Here is a 19757-nt window from a genome sequence, read left to right as displayed (position 1 = left end):
GTCCCTGCCTCACCCGATCTCTGCTTCCCATTTTCTGTGACTCACCACGTCTTCGCCTCACTCTCTATGTCTCACATTTCTCTGCTTGTTTCGGGCTGTGCCACACCAGGTCTGTGCTGAACCAGGTCTCTGCACAGACGGCCTGGCATATGTCGGGTGATACAGAGAACGCATCTTGCATAGAGAGCGAGTCCGTTAGACACCGCGTCCGACAGGGAAAGGGACGTGCAAAGACCGGTTCTGGCCTGGATATTGTGGAGAAACTTTTGACAAAAATATAAAAATTTTCGAAAAACGTAGGACATCGTCCAAAAGGCGCGCAAAACCAAAAAATTTTGAAAAATTCTGAATTCAAAATTTTTGTCGAGAATTTCGAAAATTCTTAGTTTTCTTCGCGTTTCATGCCATTTGCAGCCATTTTTAATTTTTTTAAAATTTCGACAATTTTTGAAAATTTTCAAAGGGGTACCCCTTTGAGAAATTTCAATTTTTTCGAGAATTTTCGAAAAATCAAAAAACGTGGGAAATCGTCCAAAACGCGCACAAAACTAAGAATTTTTGAAAATTTTCAACTTTTAATTTTCTTTCGAATTTTCCGAAAATTTTTGGTTTTGTGCGCATTTCAGAGGGTTTGCAGCGTTTTTTGATTTTTCGAAAAATTTGAAAAACATTTCTTCTAAATCTGACCTGGCCCATCCCTATCAGGACTAGACTCCGCCGGACTGTCTATTTCACACAGTCCCAGCCGTACCCAGTCTGTGAGTCAACCGGTATCTGCTGTACACGGTGTGTGATTCACGAGGTCAGTGCTTGCGTCCGTGTCTGGTTAACAAGGTCTCTGCGTCACTCGTCCTGTGCCTCACCGGTCTCTGCTTGATGCGGTGTGTGCATCGGCCTGTACATGCTTGACTCGGTCTCTGCCTCACCAGATCTCTGCTTCCCATTTTCTGTGACTCACCGCGTCTTCGCCTCACTCTCTCCGTCTCACATTTCTCTGCTTGTTTCGGGCTGTGCCACACCAGGTCTGTGCTGAACCAGGTCTCTGCACAGACGGCCTGGCATATGTCGGGTGATACAGAGAACGCATCTTGCATAGAGAGCGAGTCCGTTAGACACCGCGTCCGACAGGGAAAGGGACGTGCAAAGACCGGTTCTGGCCTGGATATTGTGGAGAAACTTTTGACAAAAATATAAAAATTTTCGAAAAACGTAGGACATCGTCCAAAAGGCGCGCAAAACCAAAAAATTTTGAAAAATTCTGAATTCAAAATTTTTGTCGAGAATTTCGAAAATTCTTAGTTTTCTTCGCGTTTCATGCCATTTGCAGCCATTTTTAATTTTTTTTAAAATTTCGACAATTTTTGAAAATTTTCAAAGGGGTACCCCTTTGAGAAATTTCAATTTTTTCGAGAATTTTCGAAAAATCAAAAAACGTGGGAAATCGTCCAAAACGCGCACAAAACTAAGAATTTTTGAAAATTTTCAACTTTTAATTTTCTTTCGAATTTTCCGAAAATTTTTGGTTTTGTGCGCATTTCAGAGGGTTTGCAGCGTTTTTTGATTTTTCGAAAAATTTGAAAAACATTTCTTCTAAATCTGACCTGGCCCATCCCTATCAGGACTAGACTCCGCCGGACTGTCTATTTCACACAGTCCCAGCCGTACCCAGTCTGTGAGTCAACCGGTATCTGCTGTACACGGTGTGTGATTCACGAGGTCAGTGCTTGCGTCCGTGTCTGGTTAACAAGGTCTCTGCGTCACTCGTCCTGTGCCTCACCGGTCTCTGCTTGATGCGGTGTGTGCATCGGCCTGTACATGCTTGACTCGGTCTCTGCCTCACCAGATCTCTGCTTCCCATTTTCTGTGACTCACCGCGTCTTCGCCTCACTCTCTCCGTCTCACATTTCTCTGCTTGTTTCGGGCTGTGCCACACCAGGTCTGTGCTGAACCAGGTCTCTGCACAGACGGCCTGGCATATGTCGGGTGATACAGAGAACGCATCTTGCATAGAGAGCGAGTCCGTTAGACACCGCGTCCGACAGGGAAAGGGACGTGCAAAGACCGGTTCTGGCCTGGATATTGTGGAGAAACTTTTGACAAAAATATAAAAATTTTCGAAAAACGTAGGACATCGTCCAAAAGGCGCGCAAAACCAAAAAATTTTGAAAAATTCTGAATTCAAAATTTTTGTCGAGAATTTCGAAAATTCTTAGTTTTCTTCGCGTTTCATGCCATTTGCAGCCATTTTTAATTTTTTTTAAAATTTCGACAATTTTTGAAAATTTTCAAAGGGGTACCCCTTTGAGAAATTTCAATTTTTTCGAAAATTTTCGAAAAATCAAAAAACGTGGGAAATCGTCCAAAACGCGCACAAAACTAAGAATTTTTGAAAATTTTCAACTTTTAATTTTCTTTCGAATTTTCCGAAAATTTTTGGTTTTGTGCGCATTTCAGAGGGTTTGCAGCGTTTTTTGATTTTTCGAAAAATTTGAAAAAAATTTCTTCTAAATCTGACCTGGCCCATCCCTATCAGGACTAGACTCCGCCGGACTGTCTATTTCACACAGTCCTAGCCGTACCAAGTCTGTGAGTCAACCGGTATCTGCTGTACAAGGTGTGTGATTCACGAGGTCTGTGCTTGCGTCCGTGTCTGGTTAACAAGGTCTCTGCGTCACTCGTCCTGTGCCTCACCGGTCTCTGCTTGATGCGGTGTGTGCATCGGCCTGTACATGCTTGACTCGGTCTCTGCCTCACCAGATCTCTGCTTCCCATTTTCTGTGACTCACCGCGTCTTCGCCTCACTCTCTCCGTCTCACATTTCTCTGCTTGTTTCGGGCTGTGCCACACCAGGTCTGTGCTGAACCAGGTCTCTGCACAGACGGCCTGGCATATGTCGGGTGATACAGAGAACGCATCTTGCATAGAGAGCGAGTCCGTTAGACACCGCGTCCGACAGGGAAAGGGACGTGCAAAGACCGGTTCTGGCCTGGATATTGTGGAGAAACTTTTGACAAAAATATAAAAATTTTCGAAAAACGTAGGACATCGTCCAAAAGGCGCGCAAAACCAAAAAATTTTGAAAAATTCTGAATTCAAAATTTTTGTCGAGAATTTCGAAAATTCTTAGTTTTCTTCGCGTTTCATGCCATTTGCAGCCATTTTTAATTTTTTTAAAATTTCGACAATTTTTGAAAATTTTCAAAGGGGTACCCCTTTGAGAAATTTCAATTTTTTCGAGAATTTTCGAAAAATCAAAAAACGTGGGAAATCGTCCAAAACGCGCACAAAACTAAGAATTTTTGAAAATTTTCAACTTTTAATTTTCTTTCGAATTTTCCGAAAATTTTTGGTTTTGTGCGCATTTCAGAGGGTTTGCAGCGTTTTTTGATTTTTCGAAAAATTTGAAAAAAATTTCTTCTAAATCTGACCTGGCCCATCCCTATCAGGACTAGACTCCGCCGGACTGTCTATTTCACACAGTCCCAGCCGTACCCAGTCTGTGAGCAACCGGTATCTGCTGTACACGGTGTGTGATTCACGAGGTCTGTGCTTGCGTCCGTGTCTGGTTAACAAGGTCTCTGCGTCACTCGTCCTGTGCCTCACCGGTCTCTGCTTGATGCGGTGTGTGCATCGGCCTGTACATGCTTGACTCGGTCTCTGCCTCACCAGATCTCTGCTTCCCATTTTCTGTGACTCACCGCGTCTTCGCCTCACTCTCTCCGTCTCACATTTCTCTGCTTGTTTCGGGCTGTGCCACACCAGGTCTGTGCTGAACCAGGTCTCTGCACAGACGGCCTGGCTTATGTCGGGTGATACAGAGAACGCATCATGCATAGAAAGCGAGTCCGTTAGACACCGCGTCCGACAGGGAAAGGGACGTGCAAAGACTGGATCTGGCCTGGATATTGTGTAGAAACTTTTGATAAAAATATAAAAATTTTCGAAAAACGTAGGACATCGTCCAAAAGGCGCGCAAAACCAAAAAATTTTGAAAAATTCTGAATTCAAAATTTTTGTCGGGAATTTCGAAAATTCTTAGTTTTCTTCGCGTTTCATGCCATTTGCAGCCATTTTTAATTTTTTTAAAATTTCGACAATTTTTGAAAATTTTCAAAGGGGTACCCCTTTGAGAAATTTCAATTTTTTCGAAAATTTTCGAAAAATCAAAAAACGTGGGAAATCGTCCAAAACGCGCACAAAACTAAGAATTTTTGAAAATTTTCAACTTTTAATTTTCTTTCGAATTTTCCGAAAATTTTTGGTTTTGTGCGCATTTCAGAGGGTTTGCAGCGTTTTTTGATTTTTCGAAAAATTTGAAAAAAAATTCTTCTAAATCTGACCTGGCCCATCCCTATCAGGACTAGACTCCGCCGGACTGTCTATTTCACACAGTCCCAGCCGTACCCAGTCTGTGAGTCAACCGGTATCTGCTGTACACGGTGTGTGATTCACGAGGTCTGTGCTTGCGTCCGTGTCTGGTTAACAAGGTCTCTGCGTCACTCGTCCTGTGCCTCACCGGTCTCTACTTGATGCGGTGTGTGCATCGGCCTGTACATGCTTGACTCGGTCTCTGCCTCACCCGATCTCTGCTTCCCATTTTCTGTGACTCACCGCGTCTTCGCCTCACTCTCTCCGTCTCACATTTCTCTGCTTGTTTCGGGCTGTGCCACACCAGGTCTGTGCTGAACCAGGTCTCTGCACAGACGGCCTGGCATATGTCGGGTGATACAGAGAACGCATCTTGCATAGAGAGCGAGTCCGTTAGACACCGCGTCCGACAGGGAAAGGGACGTGCAAAGACTGGATCTGGCCTGGATATTGTGTAGAAACTTTTGATAAAAATAAAAAAATTTTCGAAAAACGTAGGACATCGTCCAAAAGGCGCGCAAAACCAAAAAATTTTGAAAAATTCTGAATTCAAAATTTTTGTCGAGAATTTCGAAAATTCTTAGTTTTCTTCGCGTTTCATGCCATTTGCAGCCATTTTTAATTTTTTTAAAATTTCGACAATTTTTGAAAATTTTCAAAGGGGTACCCCTTTGAGAAATTTCAATTTTTTCGAAAATTTTCGAAAAATCAAAAAACGTGGGAAATCGTCCAAAACGCGCACAAAACTAAGAATTTTTGAAAATTTTCAACTTTTAATTTTCTTTCGAATTTTCCGAAAATTTTTGGTTTTGTGCGCATTTCAGAGGGTTTGCAGCGTTTTTTGATTTTTCGAAAAATTTGAAAAAAATTTCTTCTAAATCTGACCTGGCCCATCCCTATCAGTACTAGACTCCGCCGGACTGTCTATTTCACACAGTCCCAGCCGTACCCAGTCTGTGAGTCAACCGGTATCTGCTGTACACGGTGTGTGATTCACGAGGTCTGTGCTTGCGTCCGTGTCTGGTTAACAAGGTCTCTGCGTCACTCGTCCTGTGCCTCACCGGTCTCTGCTTGATGCGGTGTGTGCATCGGCCTGTACATGCTTGACTCGGTCTCTGCCTCACCAGATCTCTGCTTCCCATTTTCTGTGACTCACCGCGTCTTCGCCTCACTCTCTCCGTCTCACATTTCTCTGCTTGTTTCGGGCTGTGCCACACCAGGTCTGTGCTGAACCAGGTCTCTGCACAGACGGCCTGGCATATGTCGGGTGATACAGAGAACGCATCTTGCATAGAGAGCGAGTCCGTTAGACACCGCGTCCGACAGGGAAAGGGACGTGCAAAGACCGGTTCTGGCCTGGATATTGTGGAGAAACTTTTGACAAAAATATAAAAAAAATTCGAAAAACGTAGGACATCGTCCAAAAGGCGCGCAAAACCAAAAAATTTTGAAAAATTCTGAATTCAAAATTTTTGTCGAGAATTTCGAAAATTCTTAGTTTTCTTCGCGTTTCATGCCATTTGCAGCCATTTTTAATTTTTTTAAAATTTCGACAATTTTTGAAAATTTTCAAAGGGGTACCCCTTTGAGAAATTTCAATTTTTTCGAGAATTTTCGAAAAATCAAAAAACGTGGGAAATCGTCCAAAACGCGCACAAAACTAAGAATTTTTGAAAATTTTCAACTTTTAATTTTCTTTCGAATTTTCCGAAAATTTTTGGTTTTGTGCGCATTTCAGAGGGTTTGCAGCGTTTTTTGATTTTTCGAAAAATTTGAAAAAAATTTCTTCTAAATCTGACCTGGCCCATCCCTATCAGGACTAGACTCCGCCGGACTGTCTATTTCACACAGTCCCAGCCGTACCCAGTCTGTGAGCAACCGGTATCTGCTGTACACGGTGTGTGATTCACGAGGTCTGTGCTTGCGTCCGTGTCTGGTTAACAAGGTCTCTGCGTCACTCGTCCTGTGCCTCACCGGTCTCTGCTTGATGCGGTGTGTGCATCGGCCTGTACATGCTTGACTCGGTCTCTGCCTCACCAGATCTCTGCTTCCCATTTTCTGTGACTCACCGCGTCTTCGCCTCACTCTCTCCGTCTCACATTTCTCTGCTTGTTTCGGGCTGTGCCACACCAGGTCTGTGCTGAACCAGGTCTCTGCACAGACGGCCTGGCATATGTCGGGTGATACAGAGAACGCATCTTGCATAGAGAGCGAGTCCGTTAGACACCGCGTCCGACAGGGAAAGGGACGTGCAAAGACCGGTTCTGGCCTGGATATTGTGGAGAAACTTTTGACAAAAATATAAAAAAATTTCGAAAAACGTAGGACATCGTCCAAAAGGCGCGCAAAACCAAAAAATTTTGAAAAATTCTGAATTCAAAATTTTTGTCGAGAATTTCGAAAATTCTTAGTTTTCTTCGCGTTTCATGCCATTTGCAGCCATTTTTAATTTTTTTAAAATTTCGACAATTTTTGAAAATTTTCAAAGGGGTACCCCTTTGAGAAATTTCAATTTTTTCGAGAATTTTCGAAAAATCAAAAAACGTGGGAAATCGTCCAAAACGCGCACAAAACTAAGAATTTTTGAAAATTTTCAACTTTTAATTTTCTTTCGAATTTTCCGAAAATTTTTGGTTTTGTGCGCATTTCAGAGGGTTTGCAGCGTTTTTTGATTTTTCGAAAAATTTGAAAAAAATTTCTTCTAAATCTGACCTGGCCCATCCCTATCAGGACTAGACTCCGCCGGACTGTCTATTTCACACAGTCCCAGCCGTACCCAGTCTGTGAGTCAACCGGTATCTGCTGTACACGGTGTGTGATTCACGAGGTCTGTGCTTGCGTCCGTGTCTGGTTAACAAGGTCTCTGCGTCACTCGTCCTGTGCCTCACCGGTCTCTGCTTGATGCGGTGTGTGCATCGGCCTGTACAGGCTTGACTCGGTCTCTGCCTCACCAGATCTCTGCTTCCCATTTTCTGTGACTCACCGCGTCTTCGCCTCACTCTCTCCGTCTCACATTTCTCTGCTTGTTTCGGGCTGTGCCACACCAGGTCTGTGTTGAACCAGGTCTCTGCACAGACGGCCTGGCATATGTCGGGTGATACAGAGAACGCATCTTGCATAGAGAGCGAGTCCGTTAGACACCGCGTCCGACAGGGAAAGGGACGTGCAAAGACCGGTTCTGGCCTGGATATTGTGTAGAAACTTTTGATAAAAATATAAAAATTTTCGAAAAACGTAGGACATCGTCCAAAAGGCGCGCAAAACCAAAAAATTTTGAAAAATTCTGAATTCAAAATTTTTGTCGATAATTTCGAAAATTCTTAGTTTTCTTCGCGTTTCATGCCATTTGCAGCCATTTTTAATTTTTTTAAAATTTCGACAATTTTTGAAAATTTTCAAAGGGGTACCCCTTTGAGAAATTTCAATTTTTTCGAAAATTTTCGAAAAATCAAAAAACGTGGGAAATCGTCCAAAACGCGCACAAAACTAAGAATTTTTGAAAATTTTCAACTTTTAATTTTCTTTCGAATTTTCCGAAAATTTTTGGTTTTGTGCGCATTTCAGAGGGTTAGCAGCGTTTTTTGATTTTTCGAAAAATTTGAAAAAAATTTCTTCTAAATCTGACCTGGCCCATCCCTATCAGGACTAGACTCCGCCGGACTGTCTATTTCACACAGTCCCAGCCGTACCCAGTCTGTGAGTCAACCGGTATCTGCTGTACACGGTGTGTGATTCACGAGGTCTGTGCTTGCGTCCGTGTCTGGTTAACAAGGTCTCTGCGTCACTCGTCCTGTGCCTCACCGGTCTCTGCTTGATGCGGTGTGTGCATCGGCCTGTACATGCTTGACTCGGTCTCTGCCTCACCAGATCTCTGCTTCCCATTTTCTGTGACTCACCGCGTCTTCGCCTCACTCTCTCCGTCTCACATTTCTCTGCTTGTTTCGGGCTGTGCCACACCAGGTCTGTGCTGAACCAGGTCTCTGCACAGACGGCCTGGCATATGTCGGGTGATACAGAGAACGCATCTTGCATAGAGAGCGAGTCCGTTAGACACCGCGTCCGACAGGGAAAGGGACGTGCAAAGACCGGTTCTGGCCTGGATATTGTGGAGAAACTTTTGACAAAAATATAAAAATTTTCGAAAAACGTAGGACATCGTCCAAAAGGCGCGCAAAACCAAAAAATTTTGAAAAATTCTGAATTCAAAATTTTTGTCGAGAATTTCGAAAATTCTTAGTTTTCTTCGCGTTTCATGCCATTTGCAGCCATTTTTAATTTTTTTAAAATTTCGACAATTTTTGAAAATTTTCAAAGGGGTACCCCTTTGAGAAATTTCAATTTTTTCGAGAATTTTCGAAAAATCAAAAAACGTGGGAAATCGTCCAAAACGCGCACAAAACTAAGAATTTTTGAAAATTTTCAACTTTTAATTTTCTTTCGAATTTTCCGAAAATTTTTGGTTTTGTGCGCATTTCAGAGGGTTTGCAGCGTTTTTTGATTTTTCGAAAAATTTGAAAAAAAATTCTTCTAAATCTGACCTGGCCCATCCCTATCAGGACTAGACTCCGCCGGACTGTCTATTTCACACAGTCCCAGCCGTACCCAGTCTGTGAGCAACCGGTATCTGCTGTACACGGTGTGTGATTCACGAGGTCTGTGCTTGCGTCCGTGTCTGGTTAACAAGGTCTCTGCGTCACTCGTCCTGTGCCTCACCGGTCTCTGCTTGATGCGGTGTGTGCATCGGCCTGTACATGCTTGACTCGGTCTCTGCCTCACCCGATCTCTGCTTCCCATTTTCTGTGACTCACCGCGTCTTCGCCTCACTCTCTCCGTCTCACATTTCTCTGCTTGTTTCGGGCTGTGCCACACCAGGTCTGTGCTGAACCAGGTCTCTGCACAGACGGCCTGGCATATGTCGGGTGATACAGAGAACGCATCTTGCATAGAGAGCGAGTCCGTTAGACACCGCGTCCGACAGGGAAAGGGACGTGCAAAGACTGGATCTGGCCTGGATATTGTGTAGAAACTTTTGATAAAAATATAAAAATTTTCGAAAAACGTAGGACATCGTCCAAAAGGCGCGCAAAACCAAAAAATTTTGAAAAATTCTGAATTCAAAATTTTTGTCGAGAATTTCGAAAATTCTTAGTTTTCTTCGCGTTTCATGCCATTTGCAGCCATTTTTAATTTTTTTAAAATTTCGACAATTTTTGAAAATTTTCAAAGGGGTACCCCTTTGAGAAATTTCAATTTTTTCGAGAATTTTCGAAAAATCAAAAAACGTGGGAAATCGTCCAAAACGCGCACAAAACTAAGAATTTTTGAAAATTTTCAACTTTTAATTTTCTTTCGAATTTTCCGAAAATTTTTGGTTTTGTGCGCATTTCAGAGGGTTTGCAGCGTTTTTTGATTTTTCGAAAAATTTGAAAAAAATTTCTTCTAAATCTGACCTGGCCCATCCCTATCAGGACTAGACTCCGCCGGACTGTCTATTTCACACAGTCCCAGCCGTACCCAGTCTGTGAGCAACCGGTATCTGCTGTACACGGTGTGTGATTCACGAGGTCTGTGCTTGCGTCCGTGTCTGGTTAACAAGGTCTCTGCGTCACTCGTCCTGTGCCTCACCGGTCTCTGCTTGATGCGGTGTGTGCATCGGCCTGTACATGCTTGACTCGGTCTCTGCCTCACCAGATCTCTGCTTCCCATTTTCTGTGACTCACCGCGTCTTCGCCTCACTCTCTCCGTCTCACATTTCTCTGCTTGTTTCGGGCTGTGCCACACCAGGTCTGTGCTGAACCAGGTCTCTGCACAGACGGCCTGGCTTATGTCGGGTGATACAGAGAACGCATCTTGCATAGAAAGCGAGTCCGTTAGACACCGCGTCCGACAGGGAAAGGGACGTGCAAAGACTGGATCTGGCCTGGATATTGTGTAGAAACTTTTGATAAAAATATAAAAATTTTCGAAAAACGTAGGACATCGTCCAAAAGGCGCGCAAAACCAAAAAATTTTGAAAAATTCTGAATTCAAAATTTTTGTCGGGAATTTCGAAAATTCTTAGTTTTCTTCGCGTTTCATGCCATTTGCAGCCATTTTTAATTTTTTTAAAATTTCGACAATTTTTGAAAATTTTCAAAGGGGTACCCCTTTGAGAAATTTCAATTTTTTCGAAAATTTTCGAAAAATCAAAAAACGTGGGAAATCGTCCAAAACGCGCACAAAACTAAGAATTTTTGAAAATTTTCAACTTTTAATTTTCTTTCGAATTTTCCGAAAATTTTTGGTTTTGTGCGCATTTCAGAGGGTTTGCAGCGTTTTTTGATTTTTCGAAAAATTTGAAAAAAATTTCTTCTAAATCTGACCTGGCCCATCCCTATCAGTACTAGACTCCGCCGGACTGTCTATTTCACACAGTCCCAGCCGTACCCAGTCTGTGAGTCAACCGGTATCTGCTGTACACGGTGTGTGATTCACGAGGTCTGTGCTTGCGTCCGTGTCTGGTTAACAAGGTCTTTGCGTCACTCGTCCTGTGCCTCACCGGTCTCTGCTTGATGCGGTGTGTGCATCGGCCTGTACATGCTTGACTCGGTCTCTGCCTCACCAGATCTCTGCTTCCCATTTTCTGTGACTCACCGCGTCTTCGCCTCACTCTCTCCGTCTCACATTTCTCTGCTTGTTTCGGGCTGTGCCACACCAGGTCTGTGCTGAACCAGGTCTCTGCACAGACGGCCTGGCATATGTCGGGTGATACAGAGAACGCATCTTGCATAGAGAGCGAGTCCGTTAGACACCGCGTCCGACAGGGAAAGGGACGTGCAAAGACCGGTTCTGGCCTGGATATTGTGGAGAAACTTTTGACAAAAATATAAAAAAAATTCGAAAAACGTAGGACATCGTCCAAAAGGCGCGCAAAACCAAAAAATTTTGAAAAATTCTGAATTCAAAATTTTTGTCGAGAATTTCGAAAATTCTTAGTTTTCTTCGCGTTTCATGCCATTTGCAGCCATTTTTAATTTTTTTAAAATTTCGACAATTTTTGAAAATTTTCAAAGGGGTACCCCTTTGAGAAATTTCAATTTTTTCGAGAATTTTCGAAAAATCAAAAAACGTGGGAAATCGTCCAAAACGCGCACAAAACTAAGAATTTTTGAAAATTTTCAACTTTTAATTTTCTTTCGAATTTTCCGAAAATTTTTGGTTTTGTGCGCATTTCAGAGGGTTTGCAGCGTTTTTTGATTTTTCGAAAAATTTGAAAAAAATTTCTTCTAAATCTGACCTGGCCCATCCCTATCAGGACTAGACTCCGCCGGACTGTCTATTTCACACAGTCCCAGCCGTACCCAGTCTGTGAGCAACCGGTATCTGCTGTACACGGTGTGTGATTCACGAGGTCTGTGCTTGCGTCCGTGTCTGGTTAACAAGGTCTCTGCGTCACTCGTCCTGTGCCTCACCGGTCTCTGCTTGATGCGGTGTGTGCATCGGCCTGTACATGCTTGACTCGGTCTCTGCCTCACCAGATCTCTGCTTCCCATTTTCTGTGACTCACCGCGTCTTCGCCTCACTCTCTCCGTCTCACATTTCTCTGCTTGTTTCGGGCTGTGCCACACCAGGTCTGTGCTGAACCAGGTCTCTGCACAGACGGCCTGGCATATGTCGGGTGATACAGAGAACGCATCTTGCATAGAGAGCGAGTCCGTTAGACACCGCGTCCGACAGGGAAAGGGACGTGCAAAGACCGGTTCTGGCCTGGATATTGTGGAGAAACTTTTGACAAAAATATAAAAAAATTTCGAAAAACGTAGGACATCGTCCAAAAGGCGCGCAAAACCAAAAAATTTTGAAAAATTCTGAATTCAAAATTTTTGTCGAGAATTTCGAAAATTCTTAGTTTTCTTCGCGTTTCATGCCATTTGCAGCCATTTTTAATTTTTTTAAAATTTCGACAATTTTTGAAAATTTTCAAAGGGGTACCCCTTTGAGAAATTTCAATTTTTTCGAGAATTTTCGAAAAATCAAAAAACGTGGGAAATCGTCCAAAACGCGCACAAAACTAAGAATTTTTGAAAATTTTCAACTTTTAATTTTCTTTCGAATTTTCCGAAAATTTTTGGTTTTGTGCGCATTTCAGAGGGTTTGCAGCGTTTTTTGATTTTTCGAAAAATTTGAAAAAAATTTCTTCTAAATCTGACCTGGCCCATCCCTATCAGGACTAGACTCCGCCGGACTGTCTATTTCACACAGTCCCAGCCGTACCAAGTCTGTGAGTCAACCGGTATCTGCTGTACACGGTGTGTGATTCACGAGGTCTGTGCTTGCGTCCGTGTCTGGTTAACAAGGTCTCTGCGTCACTCGTCCTGTGCCTCACCGGTCTCTGCTTGATGCGGTGTGTGCATCGGCCTGTACATGCTTGACTCGGTCTCTGCCTCACCAGATCTCTGCTTCCCATTTTCTGTGACTCACCGCGTCTTCGCCTCACTCTCTCCGTCTCACATTTCTCTGCTTGTTTCGGGCTGTGCCACACCAGGTCTGTGCTGAACCAGGTCTCTGCACAGACGGCCTGGCATATGTCGGGTGATACAGAGAACGCATCTTGCATAGAGAGCGAGTCCGTTAGACACCGCATCCGACAGGGAAAGGGACGTGCAAAGACCGGTTCTGGCCTGGATATTGTGGAGAAACTTTTGACAAAAATATAAAAAAATTTCGAAAAACGTAGGACATCGTCCAAAAGGCGCGCAAAACCAAAAAATTTTGAAAAATTCTGAATTCAAAATTTTTGTCGAGAATTTCGAAAATTCTTAGTTTTCTTCGCGTTTCATGCCATTTGCAGCCATTTTTAATTTTTTTAAAATTTCGACAATTTTTGAAAATTTTCAAAGGGGTACCCCTTTGAGAAATTTCAATTTTTTCGAAAATTTTCGAAAAATCAAAAAACGTGGGAAATCGTCCAAAACGCGCACAAAACTAAGAATTTTTGAAAATTTTCAACTTTTAATTTTCTTTCGAATTTTCCGAAAATTTTTGGTTTTGTGCGCATTTCAGAGGGTTTGCAGCGTTTTTTGATTTTTCGAAAAATTTGAAAAAAATTTCTTCTAAATCTGACCTGGCCCATCCCTATCAGGACTAGACTCCGCCGGACTGTCTATTTCACACAGTCCCAGCCGTACCCAGTCTGTGAGTCAACCGGTATCTGCTGTACACGGTGTGTGATTCACGAGGTCTGTGCTTGCGTCCGTGTCTGGTTAACAAGGTCTCTGCGTCACTCGTCCTGTGCCTCACCGGTCTCTGCTTGATGCGGTGTGTGCATCGGCCTGTACATGCTTGACTCGGTCTCTGCCTCACCAGATCTCTGCTTCCCATTTTCTGTGACTCACCGCGTCTTCGCCTCACTCTCTCCGTCTCACATTTCTCTGCTTGTTTCGGGCTGTGCCACACCAGGTCTGTGCTGAACCAGGTCTCTGCACAGACGGCCTGGCATATGTCGGGTGATACAGAGAACGCATCTTGCATAGAGAGCGAGTCCGTTAGACACCGCGTCCGACAGGGAAAGGGACGTGCAAAGACCGGTTCTGGCCTGGATATTGGGGAGAGTGAACGTCAGGCAACACGTGAGGCAGACACGGACCTGCATAGACCTATTCCTGCAGAGGCTGGTTGGTGCAGACGAGGCAGGCAGCATCCGGGTGTGATAGAGGCCGAGTCCGGCAGAGACAGCTTGAGGCATTCACCGAGTTTAGCAGGCATCCTTTGGGAAGAGTTAAAAAAATATTAAAATTTTTCAAAATTTTCGAAAAACCAAAAAATTCTGGAAATTGTCTGAAAAACCAAAAAATTGTGAAATGTTTAATTTCAATTTTTTTAAATTTTTCAATTTCTTTTGGTTTTGTGAGCTATTTGAACAATTTCCAACATTTTTTGACTTTTTGAAATTTTTCAAAATTCTGCCACCTGATGCCTTCACTCAGCCATCTCTTGGAGAGAGTTTAGAAAGAACAATCAAATTTTTAGACATTTGTGAAAAATCAAAAAATGTTGGAAATTATCTGAAAAGCGCAAGGCGAAGCAAGGCGGGGAAGGCGAGGCAAGGCCATGCTAAGCCATCCAAGGCGGGGCAAGGCCAGGCAAGACGAGTTAAGGCGAGGCAAGGCGATGCAAAGTCAGGAAAGGCCAGGAAAGTTCCGGCAAGGCGGTGCTAGGCCATGTAAGGCAGGCAAGGCGTGGCAAGCCGATGCAAATTCAGGCAAGGGTAGGAAAGTCCAGGCAGGGCCAGGCAAGACGAGATAAGGCGAGGCAGGGCGAGGCAAAGCGGCGCAAGGCGAGGCAGGGACAGACATGGCCAGGCAAGACATGCAAAGCCAAGCAAGGCCAGGAAGTCCATGCAAGGCGAGGTAAGGCGATTCAAGGTCAGGAAAAAACAGGCAAGGCCAGACAAGGCGAGGTAATTCGAGGTAAGGCGAAGCAAGGAGAGGCAAGGCCAGGCAAGTACAAGAAAGACCATGCAAAGCCAGGCAAGTTCAGGCAAGGCGGGGAAAGGCGAGGCATTGCAAGGCCAGGCAGAGCCAGGAATGGCCAATCAATGCCCGGCAAACTCAGGCAAGGCGAAGAAGGCCAGGGAAGGCAGGCAAGACCAGGCACGTCCAGGCAAGCCGAGGTAAGACGTGGCAAGGCGATGCAAGGTCAGGCAAGGCCAGGCATGACCACGCAAGACGAAGAAAGGAGGGGAAAGGCGAGGAAATGCCAGGCAAGGCCAGGCATGGCCAATCAAAGCCAGGCAAGGCAATGCAAAACCAGTCAAGGCCGGCCTTAACGCGCCTTGACTCGCCTTGCCTGACTTTACATGGCCTTGCTTCGCCTTGCCTCGATTTGCCTGGCCTTGCCTCGCCTCACCTCACCTTGTGTCTCCTTGCCTAGCCTTGCTTAGACTTTCGTGGACTGCCTGGCCTTTCTTCGACTTGCGTAGCCTTGCATGGCCTTCATTGGCAATGCCTGGGCTTGCCTCTCCTTGCCTGGCCTTGTGTGGACTTGCGTGAATTACCTGGCCTTGTGTGGACTTGCATGAATTGCCTCGCCTTGCCTGGCCTTGATGGCCATGCTTGGCCGTAACTGGCCTTGCCTGTCCTTGATTGTCATGCCTGGTCTTACCTCGGCTTGCCTCGACTTCGCTGGCCTTGCATCGCTTTCCTTGGCTTGTCTGTCCTTGCCTCGACTTGCCTGGTGATGCTGTCACCGATTCCTGCAGAGACCTGCTGTGGTAGAGACGAGATCTAGCAGGAAGTTGTTCTAGTGAGGTTCGGGTGAGGCGAATTTTTAAAAATTTTGAAAATTTTCAAAAAAACCAAAAATGCTGGAAAATGTGTAGAACGCGCACAAAACCAAATATTTTCGAAAAATGTTCATAAAAATTTTATGTGAGAATTTTTCAATTTTTTTTAGTTTAGTGCGCCATTTGGAAGTTTTCCAGCATTTTGTGATTTTTTGAAAATTTTGAAAAAGTTTGAAGTTTGCTTCAAAATTCTCCCCACCCGATACCTGCCAGACACGTTTTCTGGCGTGGCCTGTCTCTGACGTACAATCTCACTCACGGACAGTGACTCTCTAGACCATCTGGTCTCTCTTTGACCGTGTTTCTTACGCACCGTCGTTGCAAAGAACGCATCCGGCGGAGACCGGATGAGGCATAGCCGTCCGACACAGAGTGTGTGAGACAGAGAACGCGTCAGACAGATACGAGGAAGAGACTAAGGCAGAGGGCTGGTGATGCTGTCACCGAGTCCTGCAGAGACGAGATCTAGCAGGAAGTTGTTCTAGTGTGGTTCGGGTGAGGCGAATTTTAAAAAAAATTTCGAAAAAACCAAAAATGCAGGAAAATGTGTAAAACGCGCGTTAAACCAAAACTTTCGAAAATTTTAAAAAAATGTAAGATTTTTTCAAATTTTCTTAGTTTTGTGCGCCATTTGGAAGATATCCAGCATTTTATGATTTTTTGAAAATTTGCTTCATATTTTTCCCCACCCGATACCTGCCAGACACGTTTTCTGGCGTGGCCTGTCTCTGACGTACCATCTCACTGACGGACAGGGACTCTGCTGTGCACAGTCTCTAGATCATCCGGTCTCTCTTTGACCGTGTTTCTTACGTCGTTGCAAGGAACGCTTCCGGCGGAGATCGGATGAGGCATAGACGTCCGACAGAGACAATGTGAGGCAGAGAACGCGTCCGGCAGATACCTTGTGAGGAAGAGACTAAGGCAGAGGGCTGGTGATGCTGTCACCGATTCCTGCAGAGACCTGCTGTGGTAGAGACGAGATCTAGCAGGAAGTTGTTCTAGTGCACAGCAGAGTCCCTGTCCGTCAGTGAGATGGTACGTCAGAGACAGGCAACGCCAGAAAACGTGTCTGGCAGGTATCGGGTGGGGAGAATTTTGATGCAAATTTTCAAAAAATCGAAAAATACTGGAAAAGTTCCAAATGGCGCACAAAACTAAGAAAAAATTAAAAAATTTCACATAAATTTTTTTTGAATCTTTTTCGAAAATTTTTGGTTTTATGCGCGTTTTAGACATTTTCCAGCATTTTCCTGCTAGAACTCGTCTCTACAGGAATCGGCAACAGCATCACCAGCCCTCTGCCTTAGTCTCTTCCTCACATGGTATCTGCCGGACGCGTTCTCTGCCTCACATTGTCTCTGTCGGACGTCTATGCCTCATCCGATCTCCGCCGGAAGCGTTCCTTGCAACGACGGTGCGTAAGAAACACGGTCAAAGAGAGACCGGATGATCTAGAGACTGTGCACAGCAGAGTCCCTGTCCGTCAGTGAGATGGTACGTCAGAGACAGACCACGCCAGAAAACGTGTCTGGCAGGTATCGGTTGTGGAGAATTTTGACGCAAATTTTCAAAATTTTCAAAAAATCGAAAAATGCTGGAAGTCTTCCAAATGGCGCATAAAACTTAAAAAAATTGAACAATTTTCACATAAAATTTTGTTTGAAAATTTTTCGAAAATTTTCGGATTTGTGCGCGTTTTAGGCATATTCCAGCATTTTTTCTTTTTTCGAAAAATTTCAAAATTCGCCTCAATGAACTTCACTGGAACAACTTAATACTAGAATTCGTCTGTACCACAGCAATTCTCTGCAGGACTCGGTGACAGCATCACCAGCCCTCTGCCTTAGTCTCTTCCTCACCCGGTCTCCGCCAGGAAAGCGTTCCTTGCAACGACGGTGCGTAAGAAACACGGTCAAAGAGAGACCGGATGATCTAGAGACTGTGCACAGCAGAGTCCCTGTCCGTCAGTGAGATGGTACGTCAGAGACAGGCCACGCCAGAAAACGTGTCTGGCAGGTATCGGTTGTGGAGAATTTTGACGCAAATTTTCAAAATTTTCAAAAAATCGAAAAATGCTGGAAGTCTTCCAAATGGCGCATAAAACTTAAAAAAATTGAACAATTTTCACATAAAATTTTGTTTGAAAATGTTTCGAAAATTTTCGGATTTGTGCGCGTTTTAGGCATATTCCAGCATTTTTTCTTTTTTCGAAAAATTTCAAAATTCGCCTCAATGAACTTCACTGGAACAACTTAATATTAGAATTCGTCTGTACCACAGCAATTCTCTGCAGGACTCGGTGACAGCATCACCAGCCCTCTGCCTTAGTCTCTTCCTCACCCGGTCTCCGCCAGGAAAGCGTTCCTTGCAACGACGGCGCGTAAGAAACACGGTCAAAGAGACCGGATGGTCTAGAGCGGTGGTCCCTAACGCGGTGCCCGCGGGCGCTATGGCGCACGCCAAGGCCTTTTTTGGGTGCCCGTGTTGATACCGAAAGAGGTTATACTGAATAATGAAGGCCGTTCAACCATGAACATCATAAAATCAAACCACAGACATCTACTTACTAATGCCCATCTTGGCGATTGTTTGCGAGCAGCAACATCATCCCACACTCCCAAATTTGAAAAACTGACAGATTAAATGCTGTGTCAAACGTCACACTAACTTCCCACTTGAGTAATAATAATTGTACTTATAAAAGTACGTATTTTTGATTGCATGGTTTCTTGTATCATTAAACGTCGTGTTGTTTTGTGTATTATTTGGTGTCCATATCTTATTTGTCCAGAGAAAGGAAAATTTGGCTTTGTTAATTGGTTGGTGCCCGCCACGATCTCATAAACTCTCAAATGTGCCCGTAGGCACAAAGAGGTTGGGGACCACTGCCTTACACAGTCCCTTCCTCACAAGGTCTCTGCCGGACTCGTTCTCTGCCTCACATTGTCTCTGGCGGACGTTTTTGCCTACCCGGTCTCATTAGGATTCGTTCCTTTAAATGACGGCGCGTAAGATACAGGGTCATGGTTTTGTGCGCGTTTTAGACAAAGCGAAAGAACGAAAAATTTACTAAATATCTGAATAAATTTACATTTGAAATATTTGAAATTTTTTTAGTTTTGTGAGCTTTTTGAACAATTTCTGGTATTTTTGTATAGTTTGAAAAATTTATTTTATTTTTAAAGCTCTCCCCACCCGATCCCTGACAGAACAGGTCTCTGTCGGACCCGGTCTCTGACGGACCCGGTCTTTGCCTGACTCCTCTGCACGACCCGTTCTCTGTATGACCTGGGTCGGCAGAGACCGGGATAGGCACAGACGTAGTTCGGGAGATCGCGGGTGAGGCACAGACTGGGTGAAGCAGAGACCAGTTCTATTATTGATCGCGTAGGGAACATTTTGAAACAAATTTAGAAATTTGTCATAAATTTCGAAAAATCTAAAAATGCTGGAATTTGTCTAAAAAGCGGAAAAAACAAATATTTTCGCATTAAAAAAACCGAAGTTGAACTTTTTCAATTTTTTTAGTTTTGTGAGCGTTTTGGAAGTTGACCTGAACTTTTTGATTTTTTGAAAAAAATTGTTTTTATTTTCCTGCCAAAACCGGTCTCTATCTGACCCGGTCTCTGCTGTAACCTGATCAGTTTGTTGATTAGTGGGATTACATTACAGTTTTCATCTCAGTTTCAGTGGTTGGAATAATATTAAGACTTGGAATTTTTACAGGAAATGCAGGTTTTAAGAATGAAACAGCATCTTCTGTCCCTGCTTGATGTAAATTTAAGCTTTCAGTAATTGTAGTAAAAACATTATTGAGGGAATTTTCCACTGTTCCTGGATCCTTTACTTTCTCATTGTTTATTAAAAGAGATGGCATCTGTTCTGATAAATGTATTTTTCCTGTCACCCTTTTTATTGTGTTCCATGTTGTTTTTATTTTATTGTTTGATTTTGTTATAAGTCTACTGTAATGCTGCTTTTTTTTTGCCTCTTTTATAACATTATTCAGGAATTTGCAATACTTAATATAAAATGCTCTTGTGTTTCAGTCATTACTGTTCCT

Source organism: Zootermopsis nevadensis, unplaced genomic scaffold (assembly GCF_977971745.1).
Source record: "Zootermopsis nevadensis isolate Lab colony 2312 unplaced genomic scaffold, Znev_1.0 Znev_ptg000028l, whole genome shotgun sequence".
Lineage (NCBI taxonomy): Eukaryota > Metazoa > Arthropoda > Insecta > Blattodea > Termopsidae > Zootermopsis > Zootermopsis nevadensis.
The sequence above is the reverse complement of the archived record's forward strand: the minus strand, read 5'-3'. Positions refer to the sequence as shown.